At 37.6% G+C, this 14,847-nt stretch overlaps 1 protein-coding gene across 2 annotated transcripts in view; it reads right to left on the reverse strand.

The window, feature by feature from the left end:
- The window catches only part of rhbdf1b (rhomboid 5 homolog 1b (Drosophila)), a 61,782-nt gene extending 47,679 nt beyond the window's left edge, over window positions 1-14,103 (reverse strand). The window contains exon 1 of one of the 2 annotated variants that reach the window (XM_049464878.1): window positions 13,813-14,103. The gene's annotated coding sequence lies outside the window, so the exon portion shown is untranslated. The remainder of the gene's footprint in view (window positions 1-13,812) is intronic. The other variant, XM_049464879.1, reaches the window with a different exon arrangement.
- Window positions 14,104-14,847: the final 744 nt, after the last annotated feature.

Raw genomic sequence — 14,847 nt, forward strand, 5'->3', positions numbered from 1 at the left:
CTAAACACTTCCTAAAAACTAAAACTAAAACCAGAGGTAATGGTAGCCTGACTATGTGAACCTGACGGGCGGGCAGAAGTTAAGTTCTGAATAAGGAAAATAAAGAGACAGAAGAACATTACAATGTTATGTTCATTTTAACACTCACTGCTCCGTTTTATTAATCAACCGTTTACCGTTTTTAATAAGCCCATGTTCAGTGTAACGAGCAAGCAGGCTACGTGCCTGACCACAGATTTGCGATGGAAACGCGAAAACGTGAACATCTTGAGTTCATGTTTCACAGCCAATGGGATAATGGAGAAATAGAGAAAACCACGGGTCCAAAACAAAACTCCTGCACACTCCTCTCCGTGTTAACGTGATTTACTAGCAGCCGCTAGTAAATCTTAGTAAAGCTACAGACAGAGTGTATCTTGACTAACTCCACTAACCTGTCGACTTCTCAGCTCTTTGTAGAGATCAGGGTGCTTGTCTGCTAAATGAATGAGCGAAATATGATCAGAATTATGTTAAATAACACTGTAACATAGAAGCATAGAACTATTATTTAATTAAAATGATTTTTAAGAACAGCTAAACACAGTGCTGCAGGTCAAACGCGGAGGCGTTCACGTGCGAGAGAAAGAGACAGAGAGAGACACAGAGAGAGAGAGAGAGAGAGAGAGAGAGAGAGACAGAGAAAGAGTGAGAGAGCGAGAGTGAGAGAGAGAGAGATTTGCGTGTTCTGATGTGAGCTACTCACAGGTAAAGGTTCTCTTTTTATCTCCTCGTGCTCATTCAGTGTTTTCTGTCGTATTTTGCGGCTAGCGCGAGCGCTTACAACTAACACCGCGGAGCGCGAGGTGCCGCCGCGCTTGTGCCGAATCCGCTACTGAATCCGACTCCCGCTTCGCGGACAGAATCGGCACAACACCCCCCGCTGTACAACTGCGGGAGTGAAAACAGCGCTAATAAATAAAGTAGTTTAGTTTCACTTTCAGTTTTCGTTATTTTATTTAAAAATAAAAATATCAATAAAAAACAGATGCCTACATCTCAGACTATTTTCCCACACTTCACTCCTCGCGCCCGTTTTGTCCACAAGTCGCGGACGAGAGATCTGTTATTTTAGCCGTCGCCATTCTACACTCGCTGCTGCTCTGCTGGCTTGCGCGTGAATCGATTCATTTGTTCAGAACACTAAGTTTATCTGAATCCTGCCACACCGACTGCTGCGGTGTGAATCAGTTTTCTTATGAACTGAATCAAATCGCGCGTACTAATTTGACTCATTTGAAGCTAGTGACTGGGCTATATACAGTATCGAAAGCATCGAACGCTAAAGAACCGAATCGTTTGTGATGACGTAGTATCGAAAAAGAATCGAACCTTCGGTACACCGTGCAACTCTACTGTGTACCATCTGTCAGTTTAAACTATAGCTTGCTAGCTACCATAATCAGGTGCTAACTACTTAATATGAGTGCTTACCACTTAGTATGTGGTGCTCACTACACTACATACCAAAATACACCATTACGTATTGTGTGCTCAAGTGAAGGATAATAAAAGACAAAAGTGACTGTTACCCTGCGTTCACACTGGAACTAGAGGCCGACCGATCGATCGGCCAGCCGATTTAATCGGCCGATTTTTGTTATTTTTTTATCAATCGGCATCGGCCGATTTTCTTATTTGGCCGCGCCGATTTTAATCCGGCACATCTGCGGGCAGCTACTTGGAACGCAGAGCAAGGTTTCAAGAGTGAGCAAGACTTTCAACGGGTAAGGCATCCATTTTTACAATCCAGTGTCCCAAAGTCTATATTTTCTCTCATGATTAGTAATCTGTGATGTTGCTTCATTTACTGAAAAAGAATAGAATTTCAACTGCATGTTGTAGCATTTCTCTCCAAACGAAACTATGCTTAGCGTTGATGGCAGGAGTGCATTTGGAATGCGCCCTGACTATGCAAGGCAAGCCCTATCTATAAGCTCTAGTATAAAATAACTGACGTCTCTTCTTCAGAAACGAAAATTTCAGAAAAATAACAAAAAATAACAAACGAAAATAAACCCAAAATGTTGACAAAAATATAATCTAACGAATTTCAAAAAAATAAAACGAAATTCTCCACACAACCAAAGAAAATTACTAAAACTTGTAATACTGAAAAAAGCGGAAAAACGCGTCTAACGGACCACGAGTGCCGCGCGCTCGGCACAACAACTCCCGCTGTACAACTCCGCTGTACAACAGCGCTTATAAATAAATTAAACACAAAAATGAGGGTATTCTATCAGTAATTTCAGTTCGTTTTAGTTAGTTTTATAAACACAAAATACAGTTCGAGATAGTTATGTTTTTCCTTTTAATTACCGTTTTTATTAGATTCAGTTAACACAAATGTTTTTCACTTTCAATTTTCGCTATTTCGTTCGCTTTAGTGAACAATAATAATTGGTTACTTAGCAACGTTGTAATTATCACACCAGAGCTTTATATAAAATAAAAATAGGAGCCTGATTTCGGGTCGGTCCTCAGGTCAGGTGGGATTCGGGCAGAGAATCTAAGCTCTAAAATAGAAAGCAGCAGCAGCACAAAAACCGGAGCAGCTAAAAAGAGCTTAACGTCCTTAATTCGGAACTTGGGTTGTCCACGGCAATCACTGAATTGATTAGAGCACGCAAATCGTCACAATTGTGCCTCACTTCACCACGCCAAACCACAGGCACAGCGGCCAGAAGCTCAAGTTCACCGGACAGAGGAGGGGTTAACCAGGGCAAAGCGAAATAAAAAAAAAAAGTTCATAGAGCTGCTAAAGTAACGTGCAGTAACGGGGTGTCGGAAATGGTAACGGCGTTATAGTTACAGTCATAGTAATTAGTTATATTACTCGTTACTGAAAAAAAGTAACGGCGTTAGTTTTAACGCCGTTACTCCCAACACTGTATATAAATAAGCTTTATTGTAAACGAATTAATAAAACAAATAGTTTCTAAAATAATGGAGTTAAAATAAAACATCTCTTTTTCCTTCACTACAAACAGACATTAAATCATGCCGCCTCCTGCTGTTCTGCTGTAAAACTCACCCGTTTAAAGCGGTTTGCGCTGTTAGATATTAAATGAAACGATGAGCAGAATTTTCTGTTTTGTCGGGTTCTACTTTAGAACCCCCTCCAGACTTTTCTGATAAAAGCTCATTTTATCCTGAACCTATAAAGTCCGCGCTCTTCAGCTTTCTCAACTCATTTTCCGCTCACGCACCGAACCTCCAGTACAGCTGATGAGACGCGTTTCTCTGGCTAAGGAGCTCATTTGAAGAAGAAAAAAAACAGATAAAGCTATATTTAAATTACAGCACCTGTCTGTTTTTGCATTATTTATAATTTTATTCTTAATTTAAACGTCACCCATTTTTGTAAAATAATAGCTGCAGCCCTAATGTGAACATTTTATAACATTGTCCTCCCATGTCCATTCGTTTTCAACTGCATGGAGTTGAAGAAGAAATGAGCTTTGCCGTTTTGGAGTAACTATCTAAAGTTGTCACATTATGGAAGTCTTCTTGCACTCTGTTAAACATATTAAAATGAATAATTAATAGACTAACAGACTGCAACAAGTCATACATTTGTTAATTAGTAGGCCCCTACAGTAAATTTTATATAATAGCCAACATAATATTTCTACTATAAACATGAATATATAGTGTATATAGAACATGTTATATAATGAATAAAATAAAATGTTATGGATAATACAATCTAAATAAAATTAATATTTTTTTATTAACATATAGTGATATAGTAACATTAAAGTCACTATAAAATCCTAACCTTATTTTCAATAAATTGTGTGAAGTTTACAACTGTTGTGCCTCCTCTTACTAGTATGATTTTAAGCATGCCAAATAAATATAATACGATAGCATATCGGCCCTAAAAATCGGCAGGTCACATCGGCCATCGGCTGACTCTGACCACTAATGATCGGTATCGGCATCGGCCTTAGAAAAACCCATATCGGTCGGTCTCTAACTGGAACGCGACGAGTCGCTTGTGTCGCCCAGCGTTTGTCGCTTGTGGGCGTGTCAAGCTCAACGCCCGCGTTTATCATGGTCCAGCCTCCGACAAGGAAAAAGGCACAAAAAAGGAATCACTTGGCCACTTTATTCTCCAGCTATAACTCCCAAACTTGCTGGACTCTTGTGCGTTTCTGTGATTTAACTGCGCTGGAAACGCAGCCGTTCCCACAGACTGATGTGGGTCCACCCCGTTCAACAGAAAGAACCGGGAAAGAAACTAGAAATTCAGAGAGCAGGAGCTTGAGGACGTCGAACCGCCTTGTTTGTGATTGGTCCAAAGAAAAGCTAGGAGCCAATCGGGTTAGAATGTCGCTTCACCGCGTCATAACTCATTTGCATAAAGTTGAGAAAAATTCATCTCCGTGTCGCTTGTCGCTCTGTCGCTTTGTCGCTTGTCGCCTCTCGCGTGTCGCGGCGACAAATCGCGCCCTGCCATAGGAAATGATTGGTCGCCTGTCGCTTTGTCGCTTTCCAGTGTGAACGCAGGGTCAAAAGTTCACACAGTGCCCTGCATACCGTTAAAGTGCTGCCTACTGTATAACTGCCTGAAAAGAAAAGAACCCAAAATACACCTACATGAAGGAGTGAGTAATCACTAAACAAGCTCTGAGTTTAAAGAATTTGGAAGCTCCTGGGAATTCCTCTCCTGATCACAGAGGCCTCATTTTACAAGGACTGCTGGGTTATACAGTGTGAATGGGTGGGATAGGTCTGAACTAGTCTGGAGTAGTCCTTTGTGCTGTAAAAACCGTGATTCTGCTTTCAGAGCATTTGAGTGAAGTTGATTGAGCCTGATTGCGTACACCTTGCTCCTCAGCTGCAGTTATGTTGCTTTCAAGTGCAAGTCAGGCAGGAGCTAACTCATGTTCTTGTGTTTTATGTGGGAAGTAAACACAACTCAGAGGTCAAAGAGGCTGTTGCTCTTTATTACCTAAACGTCAGCTAGGGCTGCAACGATTAGTCGATATAATCGACAATGTCGATTATTTAAATTTGTCGACTACAAATCTAATTGTCGACTAATCGTTAATTTGTACCAGTACCGCATTACACAAAGTGCTGGGGACAGCAGTGCAATGGGAGATGAGTAAAAGGCTCACTTTCACAGTTCACACACAACTTATCTGTGTCTCCAAAAGTGCCCAAACACAAAATATTGCATATTTAATTACTATATATTAGTAATTGGTATGTTTTAACAACATTTAAACATTTAAATGCATTTTAACCCTCCTATTATCTTTGGGGTCAATTTGACCCTATTTCCTTTTAAAAGTCTCTAAAAAATTGGTTGACATTAGTTTTTTGATTCATTTTTTTGTCTATTCTTAATTTAATGAAGACATTTCATAAAAAAAATGTTTCAAACGTTTTATCTTTACTGTCGGTTTTATCAAGGCTGTTTTATTGCCATAAAACATAAGAAATACCAATATTTTACACATTTTTGTGGGGTGATAATGTTGAGATCACTATGACATTCAGTTTATAATATTTTTCCAAATCTCCCTTTACTTTAGGTCCTGATTTAACAAAACATTACTTATAATACTTACACTTATATATATTCCAAATAAACATGAAGCAACTAGTGAGTAAACTTTGCTAACATGTTTAATGATCAGTAATTAATAATTAATAATTTTCTGGAAGTTGAAATTGCTAGGATCATATTGACCCAGAGAATAAAGGGTGTTCATACATTTGTGGATAGCAGGAGGGTTGAACCTCATGTTCAGCTGTTTCTATCATTTTTACACATGGAGGACATGGTAAAAAATAATCGTTGACTAATCGACTAATCGGAAAAATAATCATCAGATTAGTCGACTACCAAAATAATCATTAGTTGCAGCACTAACGTCAGCTAGCATGTAGGGGTTTTGACCTACTTTTTAAGTGTTTTAGAACACAGCAAAAAGATAACAATTGACAAACCAACTGCTCTAAAAACAGATTAAGGTGGAATGGGTTATGTATCTTGTATTAACCAATGTTTTCTTTTAAATAGTTCAGTTTAATTAACTTGATCAACTTATGTTTAAAAAATGTATAGACTGCTTGATTATTTACTTCAGATGCATGTTAGCATATACTTCTCACAATAACTAAATCGTTTAAAGTGAAATGTAATATGTTAATATGGTGAATTAGGATCAGTTTAACTCTTTGAATTTTAATGACTGATTAAGAGTCACTCTCAACAGCAAAGAGCAGGGTATCTTGCTCTTACAGCCTTCAACACTGAGAACAGTCAGTCAACTATTACATAAGTTAAACATAAATAAGAAAAGATACATGACTTAATCATGACACTTTTTTATTGAATGACATATTGTCCCAAAATAATAGTAATTCATTATATTATTCTAAGTAATTTTGAGACAATTTACTGCTACTGTTATAATTATAATATAACAGCATAACAATAAAATTACACCATTTTGAAGGATAATAAACTATCATTTTAGTCAATAACAGTTTGGGAGGTGTGTACATTTTCTTTTCATGCCACAGTACACTCTGTGTGTATAGTGTAATATTTTGATGTCATGTCCATTTATTGTACAATAAGTCAATGATGTAATTATTGTCACAGGCTGTAGATACTGATATGTTTTTAAAAAATTGGTATGATAAAACCTACATTCTGTATCCTGTAAGTGTACCATCTGTGATTGTGTGGTTTACTGGGATCAGTGCTGGTTGTACAGTCTAATGCTACGTTCACATTATTAAGCTAAAGTGACTAAAATCCGATTTTTTGCTCAATGTGGCTCAGATCTGAATTTTTCATGGCTGTGTGAATGTGCCAAATCTGTTTTCTTTTAATCAGATTTGAGTCACTTTCATATGTGGTCCTAAATCGAATTTGTATACAGCTTTGGAAAAAAATAAGAAACCAAAACTTAAGTTTCTTTGATTTTGCTATTTACAGGTATTTGTTTGAGTAAAATTAACATTGTTGTTTTATTCTATAAACTACGTACAAATTTATCCCAAATTACAAATAAAAATATTGTCACTCAGAGCCTTTATTTGCAGAAAATGAGAAATGGCTAAAATAACATAAAAGATGCAGCGCTCATATTCATTAGGTTTTAGGATTTCAGAAATCAATATTTGGTGGAATAATCCTGGTTTTTAATCACAGTTTTCATGCATACTGGCATGTTCTCCTCCACCAGTCTTACACATTGCTTTTGGATAACTTTATGCCACTCCTGGTGCAAAAATTCAAGCAGTTCAGCTTGGTTTGATGGCTTGTAATTATCCATCTTCCTCTTGATTATATTTCAGAGGTTTTCAACTCATCATTGTTAGGTGAACTCTCATTTATTTTCAGAGCTGTGTATATATTGCAGATACAGTTCACTTACTTTTGTGAATGTGAAACGTCAAGATAGCCCAATCAGATCTAAGCAAAAAATCGGATTTTAGCAATGTGGCTTGTAATATGAACATAGCCTAACAGCTGCAGGAAGGAAAGACCTGCGGTAACATTTCTCACACATTTGAGGTGAAGCAGACTGCCACTGAAAGAACTGCCTAGTGCTGCTGAGTCTCATGCAAGCATGGGGTGAGAGTCATTTGCCAGAGGGATAGAGTGAAAGAGAGACAGGGACAGACACACAGACAGATAGATCCACAGCCCCAATTTCATAACACTAATTCTAGGAAACCCTGTTGTTTTATATGGGACGCATCGCTTTATCAGATTGAAAGACATCAGTCCACGTCAAAGGATACGGGTTAAAATATTGTGCAAGCTTACCATAATTCCACAGAATGGATCACAGACTACACACACAACATCCTCAGACACAGCCAGCTGAGTGACGCGAAGGTCTCCGGATGTGCTGCCTAAACATCAGCTCCGTTTTTTCAAATCATGGAATAAAAGGAAAGTAGCTCAAAAAGGGATTTTCCTCCAGCACAGGAAAGCTCAATAACCTCAAAGGTCATATGTTCCCTAAACCTAATCCAGAAAAGGCTTTAAAAGGTGAAGAAACCAATGTCATAAATGAGGTAGCTGTTTATATGTGACTATATCTGACATCACAAACTCATTAGCTAACTAGATCCATGCTCTTTACTTTCTAGGAACTAGGAATAGTAATATGATATTATGTTATTCTGATATATTACATCATAATACGCTTTTCTCAGTATGTCACAGGTATCATCAGTATTGTTGTGTTTCATAAAGACAGGTTTAGACTAGCTTTATGACTCTGTACTATTATAATCAGCCTTTATGTTACTATAAGAATTAGGTCTTTGTGACACTATTGTCTGATAATTAGGCCTATATGACACTAATATGACAGTTAGGACAATATAACACTATACAATGATAACTAGGCCTTCATGGCTAATTTGGCAGTTAATCTTTTATGACATTATACTATGGCAAATAGGCCTTTATGTCACAATGCGATGACAATTAAGCCTTTATGACACTAATATAACAGTTGCACTTATGGTTCATGTGTAGTGTGCCCTGCGCCCCTTATTGTTACAAATTACACATATGTACATATTTAAAGGTAACATCCTTGTACTTTTTATAAACAAGGTTTATGTTTTAATAAAATTAATATTAAGTAATGTCATTATAGTCCTAGTAATAACATAATCAACAGTAAGATGAATATATTAAAGCTGTCCGTAAGTTCTGGTGAGGATGGGTAATTGCATCGAGCATGCGGAAGAATCATTTTAAAGTGGGCGGGTGTGATGTGGTCTCCTTTCAGAGCGGATGAATCCAATTCCAGGTTATGTTCAGTCAGAGACAGGAAGAGCCCTCAGGCAGAAACTTCACTCCTTTGTTTCTTTGCTTGTACTATAGCTGAATGAGCAGCTCTGATTTTGCCCTTCTGAAGTCTCCATTGCTCCACCAGCCGCTTGTGCTTAGTAAAACTGATCCGGATCTTCTTTAAGATGTTGTACATGTGACGTAAAGTATGTAAGACACATCAGCCAGAGGAACTCCCACAAAAAGCAACCAGTCACTCCAGTTTTTAGAATGAATATATTAGGCTTAGCAGGGATGGTCGTCCAGCACACTGGTACCATTAAACACAATATTTTGTCCCTCCTTAACTCAAAAATGCTTCTGCTTTTAGTTTAGAAACAACATAATACAGACTGCCACTTTAAATGAGTATACAAATGGCATACAAATGAGTATACAAGTGCTGTAACCAATTTACCCCCACACAACATTAACACATTATTATAGATGAGGTGGGGATGCAGCAAATCATAGTCTTATAAGGGCTTTTCCAGTACTCAAGTCAGACAGAGTTCATGACTTAGGCTGACGGGCACAAAAAACAATGGTGAATCCTCAATGTGGTGTCGTTATGGACACGGCCTGCATTATTCTGACAAAAAATGATTTGTTTGTTAGATCATGTGAAAGCCTCAATTCATTCCAATGCCTGAAGGACATTTGGAATTGGTCAGGATGCTCATGCTGCATTTGAGAGTTGTGTGGAAAACTCAGAACTGTCATTTATACCACTTAAAATTGCAGCAAAACAGCTCATAAAATGGGATTTACAAGTGAGAATTACACTATTTTAGATGTTACTAAATAGAAACACCTGGGCACTTTTTTGGCACATGGCATTTATTCATACTACAGACTACAACTAGTGGTTTTAAAATGAATGAAATCAAGATGGAATGAGACTTTTAATCTGTAGAAATTTGCCAAGAGTCGATAATCCAAGCATCTTCATTACTGGTCAGAAATTTCAAAATCAAATAGAGTCTGTAATAAGTTGTATTATCTACTTAACAACACAAACTCTTTAAATGTTGCACACTTAAAAGCTACACAACCCTACTTATATAATGTTAATACATTTCACAGACCTAAAATAGAACCCTGTGGGTCAACATCTGGTAAGATAAAAAAAAGGCTATACAATAGTTTTCACTTTATGTTTAATAACTGGATTAATACCCCAGGATTAAAGAGATAAACATCTGGCATATACAACCTTCTGATTTCACAGCATCACTGCACACAATAAAACATGTGGTGGGTTGCATAATTGTCTGTAAGATGAGTATAACGAAGGTCTTTGGACAATGTAACAAAGTAATAATACAAGGTGCAGCTAATAACTCTGATTCTAAATCGTATCTACCATATCTTCACATCCAACATCCTGTTTAAGAGGACGCACTTTAACATTAGTCACTGGTTTATCTCATAGATCTTTCCTCTGAGTAAACCCAGTGACTCTGTTTAATTGTCAATGTAAACTTGTACAACTTGTTTTAAACCAATGTGAGACAAAGGAGGATGGGTTCTTCTATTGACTCTCAGCTCCTCAGGCCAAAGTTTCTTCATCATCTAGAGTTTCTTCCTCAACCTTTTTTTTTTTTTTTTTTTTTTTGCCTTGGCTTGCTTACTGGGAGTCTAGACCACTGACCTCTGGAAATTTATGACAAATTTCATTTGCATTAAACCAATAAAAGAGAACTGAACTGCATTAAAAATTAAATGTGTCATAATGATCTAACGTCAGTCGCGTGTCACATGCTCTCAAAAGGAGTGCATCTGTGTGTAAATGATCATGCGAAAACCGTGTTGTTGGATAGCAAAGCTAGAATAAATGATAACATAAATAGCCCTTTTTCTGTAAGACTAAATCTAGAACAGCATTATCCACAGTACAGCTATTGACAATTTAAAATTCACCTTTTCTTACCTTTTCTTTCTATAGGTCTCTGAACTGTGCAACGCATTGGGCAGTTAGTCTGGACTTGCCTTGAGTCCAACCACAAATGTTTAATGGTTAAATTTACCGCAAACTTTAGAGTTTTAGAGCTGTAAAATTGACTTTTGGGGGAGGCAGGTCGCTATCTCTGCTTAAGGCTTTTTAGCCAATCAGAGGCAATATATTTGCATTTATAGTTATTTATGAGAAAGAGACAAAACCTGTCTTTCTTCAGAGACCTCTAATTCAGTGATCTAAAGCAGGGCTAAATAGAAACACCGTCGCACTTTTGTTCACAAAAAAAAAAAACAGCTCACATGGCATTCAATTATACTAGAGACCACAACTAGATCATTTAAAATGAATTTAAAAACAATGGAATATGACCTTTAATAAAGCAAATTAACTCATCAAGTTCACAGAATAAAACATTTAATATTAATCTTTTTTTGTTATCTAGTAACAACGGTATTGATTAAATATACACAATGACTTATACCAGTAAAACCACCTACTGTACATAATATTATGTACCATCAAAACAATAGGCAACTGTCTCAGCTCTTAGACAGTGTAATTTTTCCTGCTTCTAAGACATCAAAAACTGACTGTTCGCTTCCTCCTTAAAACCTCTTGACAGGTGCCGTTGTAACCAGAAAAACAAACAAACAAAAAAGTTATTTACATCACTTCAGGTGTTTTAATGTCATGCCGGTTTGGTGTGTGTAGTGTTGTTACAACAATGTATCTCTTTCAATAGTCACCATCAGGGAGTTGCTATAATGTTGCTAGTCATTTTCTATGTTATTTCAGGTAGTCGCTATGGTTGGAGCAAAGGTGTAGCAAATTGCATGCTGTTGTACGGTACCCAACATGTGGTTGGGTGTTACTAGTGTACTTTCAAGATCGAAAATCTGTTGCTGTGCAGAAATTATACATGCAATCCAAAACAGGACACATGCCTGAATTGCACAATCAGTCCCAAAAATCTGGAGGTGGAACCGTGCTGGTACACTATATTGCCAAAAAGAATCCGCCTGACTGCCTGAAGTTTGGAAGTCTGTGGTGATTTATTCTGCAGAAAGTTGGTGACCTCTGCGAGTCAGCATCCTCTGCCTCTGCTGTGTCATTTTACACTGACAAATTGAGTTGCTTCCACTTATAATATCCCTGTTTTAAAATCACTGACAGTTGACTGCAGAATATTTAGTAGTGAGGAGATTTCACAAGTGGACTTGTTGCACAGGTGCTATCCTATCACAGAATCACACTGTTCTGCTCTGTTCTCTTGTCTATTATCTGGCAATCAAAGGCAATGGCCAATGCATCAATAGTGGTGCCTCCATACACACAGAGCTGATTTGCTTATGGCCAGTAGGTTTTTAAAAAACAGCCTTTTAAAATATACTGCAAACCTTTCACTATTGGCAGCATGAACTAAACTGAAGGTACACTTCTCTGTAATGCTTTTTATTATCAGTATATCAGTAGCTTAACACTGTCTTAAAATATGAATAATACTTTTTATCTCCAACATGTTTTGGATGATATACTGTCCATAAAAAATAGTTATCCTGACAGGCCTAAAATACTGAACCATGAATTTATACAGACTGAAAAGCCCTGTCGTGGCAGGGGATCCCTGCACTGAAATCACTGCACTGACATCCCTCACTCTAATCTATCGTACTACAGATTAATCTGACAGCAGTCAGATTACAGATGAAGCATCATCAGCAGCAACCCAACACACACACACACACTTACAACTGCAGATGTTGTGCAATGCCTACTAGAACCAGAACCTCACCAAATGCTCAGGAACAGAGCAGAATCTGCTCTTCTGACCCCCTTGTCTTAGACCCTTTACATGATAAACAAATACACACACACACACACACACACACACACCATCAATTCCAGGTGTCCAGATGTACAATAGGAACTGCACCAAGTGCTGCTGTTCAAACTCCTTATAATGAAGCAGCAGCTACCTCTCTCTCTCTCTCTCTCTTTTGCATTGTTGTGTGACTCCAAATATGCTTTAAAAATAATTAATAATAAATCCATAATATTAAAGTTAAAATACACATTTAAGTCGTGTCCCTGGGTTTCACTCAGTCCTGTTATTGTAAAACATTACCCTATCTGAAACATTCTACAAGTCACATCTACAACAGTACATTATATATATATCAGTTGGTTCTTCTGAAGACCATGTGAGGACCAAACTATAAACACTCATTCCTGTTACCTAAATTAATTCTTAGATATTTTCATGTTTTTGCTAATTCTATGCTGAAAATGTATTCCTGTTATTTTCATTCCTGTTACTCAAAACATAAAAAGTAACAGGAATGAGTTCCAGTAGCAGGAATGAGTGCCATTAACATGAATGATTTTTTCTCATAAATAGCAATTGTTTTAATATGCAGTCAACCATTTATTTCAAATAAAGGCTTTCTGGAGAGAAAATCAAAGGAATTAGTGGACTTGATTTTAAACATGCTTTTTAAATTTCACATGAGTTTTGTAATCATTTTGGGATTAGAAACCTTGTAAAAATTAAGTAAAGCTGCCTGAGTTTGACCAGTACATATTTTGAATAGTTAAATATATGTGTTATTAGATTCAGAGTTTTAAAAAATATATATTTAATAATTAATTAATAATTAATTATTGAGTTACAACAAGCAAATGGCACCCATTCGGTGGAATAGACCAGAAACAGAGTAGGGTCTCCTATTTAGACCCCTCAGCTGAGAGCCTTTACATGATGAAGCAGTAGCTACCACACACACACACACTTCCAAACACACATTTACAACTCCAGATGTTGTGCAATGTCTAGGCTACTAGAAACTACAGGAAACGCTCAGAAGCAGAGCAGGTCTGCTGTCCAGACCCTTCAGCTCAGATCCCTGCTGATGAAGCAGAAGCAAGCCCACCTATGTGTTCAGGGGTCCTTTTAGAGAGGGAATGAACTGAGATAAGCCCATACCTGGCCGGGTGTTCAGTCCCGTGCACTGGCTCCGTCCATACCCGCTGTGTGGAGGGATGCTGCGCTTCTCTCTGACTGAAGGACGGTCACTTCATCACTGCAGCCGCGCGCAGCGGAGAGATGCCTCTCAGATCAGCGCTCGCGCGGTTCCTGAATGACAGTGTAGTAGCGCCCCTCTCCCGGTAACCTTCCTGATATTCCAGCTGTGAGCGGAGGAGACTTTCTACACACCGAGTGTGTGGAGTGAGTGGAGCGTGCACTCTGATTGAGTAGAGAAGAGTGTGTCACTACACACCATACTACACACGGGCTCCGGGTGGGCGGGGCCTGACCTAACAGACAGAAACCGCCAGCCAATGGCATCTTTCATAGGCGTAAACACGAGAATAGCCTCCCAGTCTCCCAGCCTGTTAGCATTAGCTAGTTTTGCTAAAATACAGCTCTGTAAAAAAAAATTAAGAAACCACTTCAGTTTCTGAATCAGTTTCTCTACTTTTGCTATTTATAGGTATATGTTTGAGTAAAATGAACATTTTTGTTTTATTCTATAAACTAGAGACAACATTTCTTCTAAATTCCAAATAAAAAAGATTGTCATTTAGAGAATTTATTTGCAGAAAATTAAAAATGCAGAGCTTTCAGACCTCAAATAATGTAAAGAAAACAAGTTCATGTTCATAAAGTTTTTAGAAAAAGAGTTCAGAAATCAATATTAATCAAAGTTTTCATGCAGCTTAGCATGTTTCCCTCCACCCGTCTTACACACTGCTTTGGATAAATTTATGTCACTCCTGGTGCAAAAATTCAAGCAGTTCAACTTGGTTTGATGGCTTGTGATCACCCATCTTCCTCTCAAGTATATTACAGAGGTTTTCAATTTGGTAAAATAAAAAAACCCTCATAATTTTTAAGTTTTTAGTACTGGAAGAACTGGAAATTTTATAAGTTTGGAGAAAACAAGAAAAAACAAGCAAGCCATAGAAGTTCTGGGTTGAATTGTCAACAGTATGTAGGTGCTATGGTATAAAATATGAT

The sequence above is a fragment of the Astyanax mexicanus genome, chromosome 15 (assembly GCF_023375975.1).
Source record: "Astyanax mexicanus isolate ESR-SI-001 chromosome 15, AstMex3_surface, whole genome shotgun sequence".
Taxonomy (NCBI): Eukaryota; Metazoa; Chordata; class Actinopteri; order Characiformes; family Acestrorhamphidae; genus Astyanax; species Astyanax mexicanus.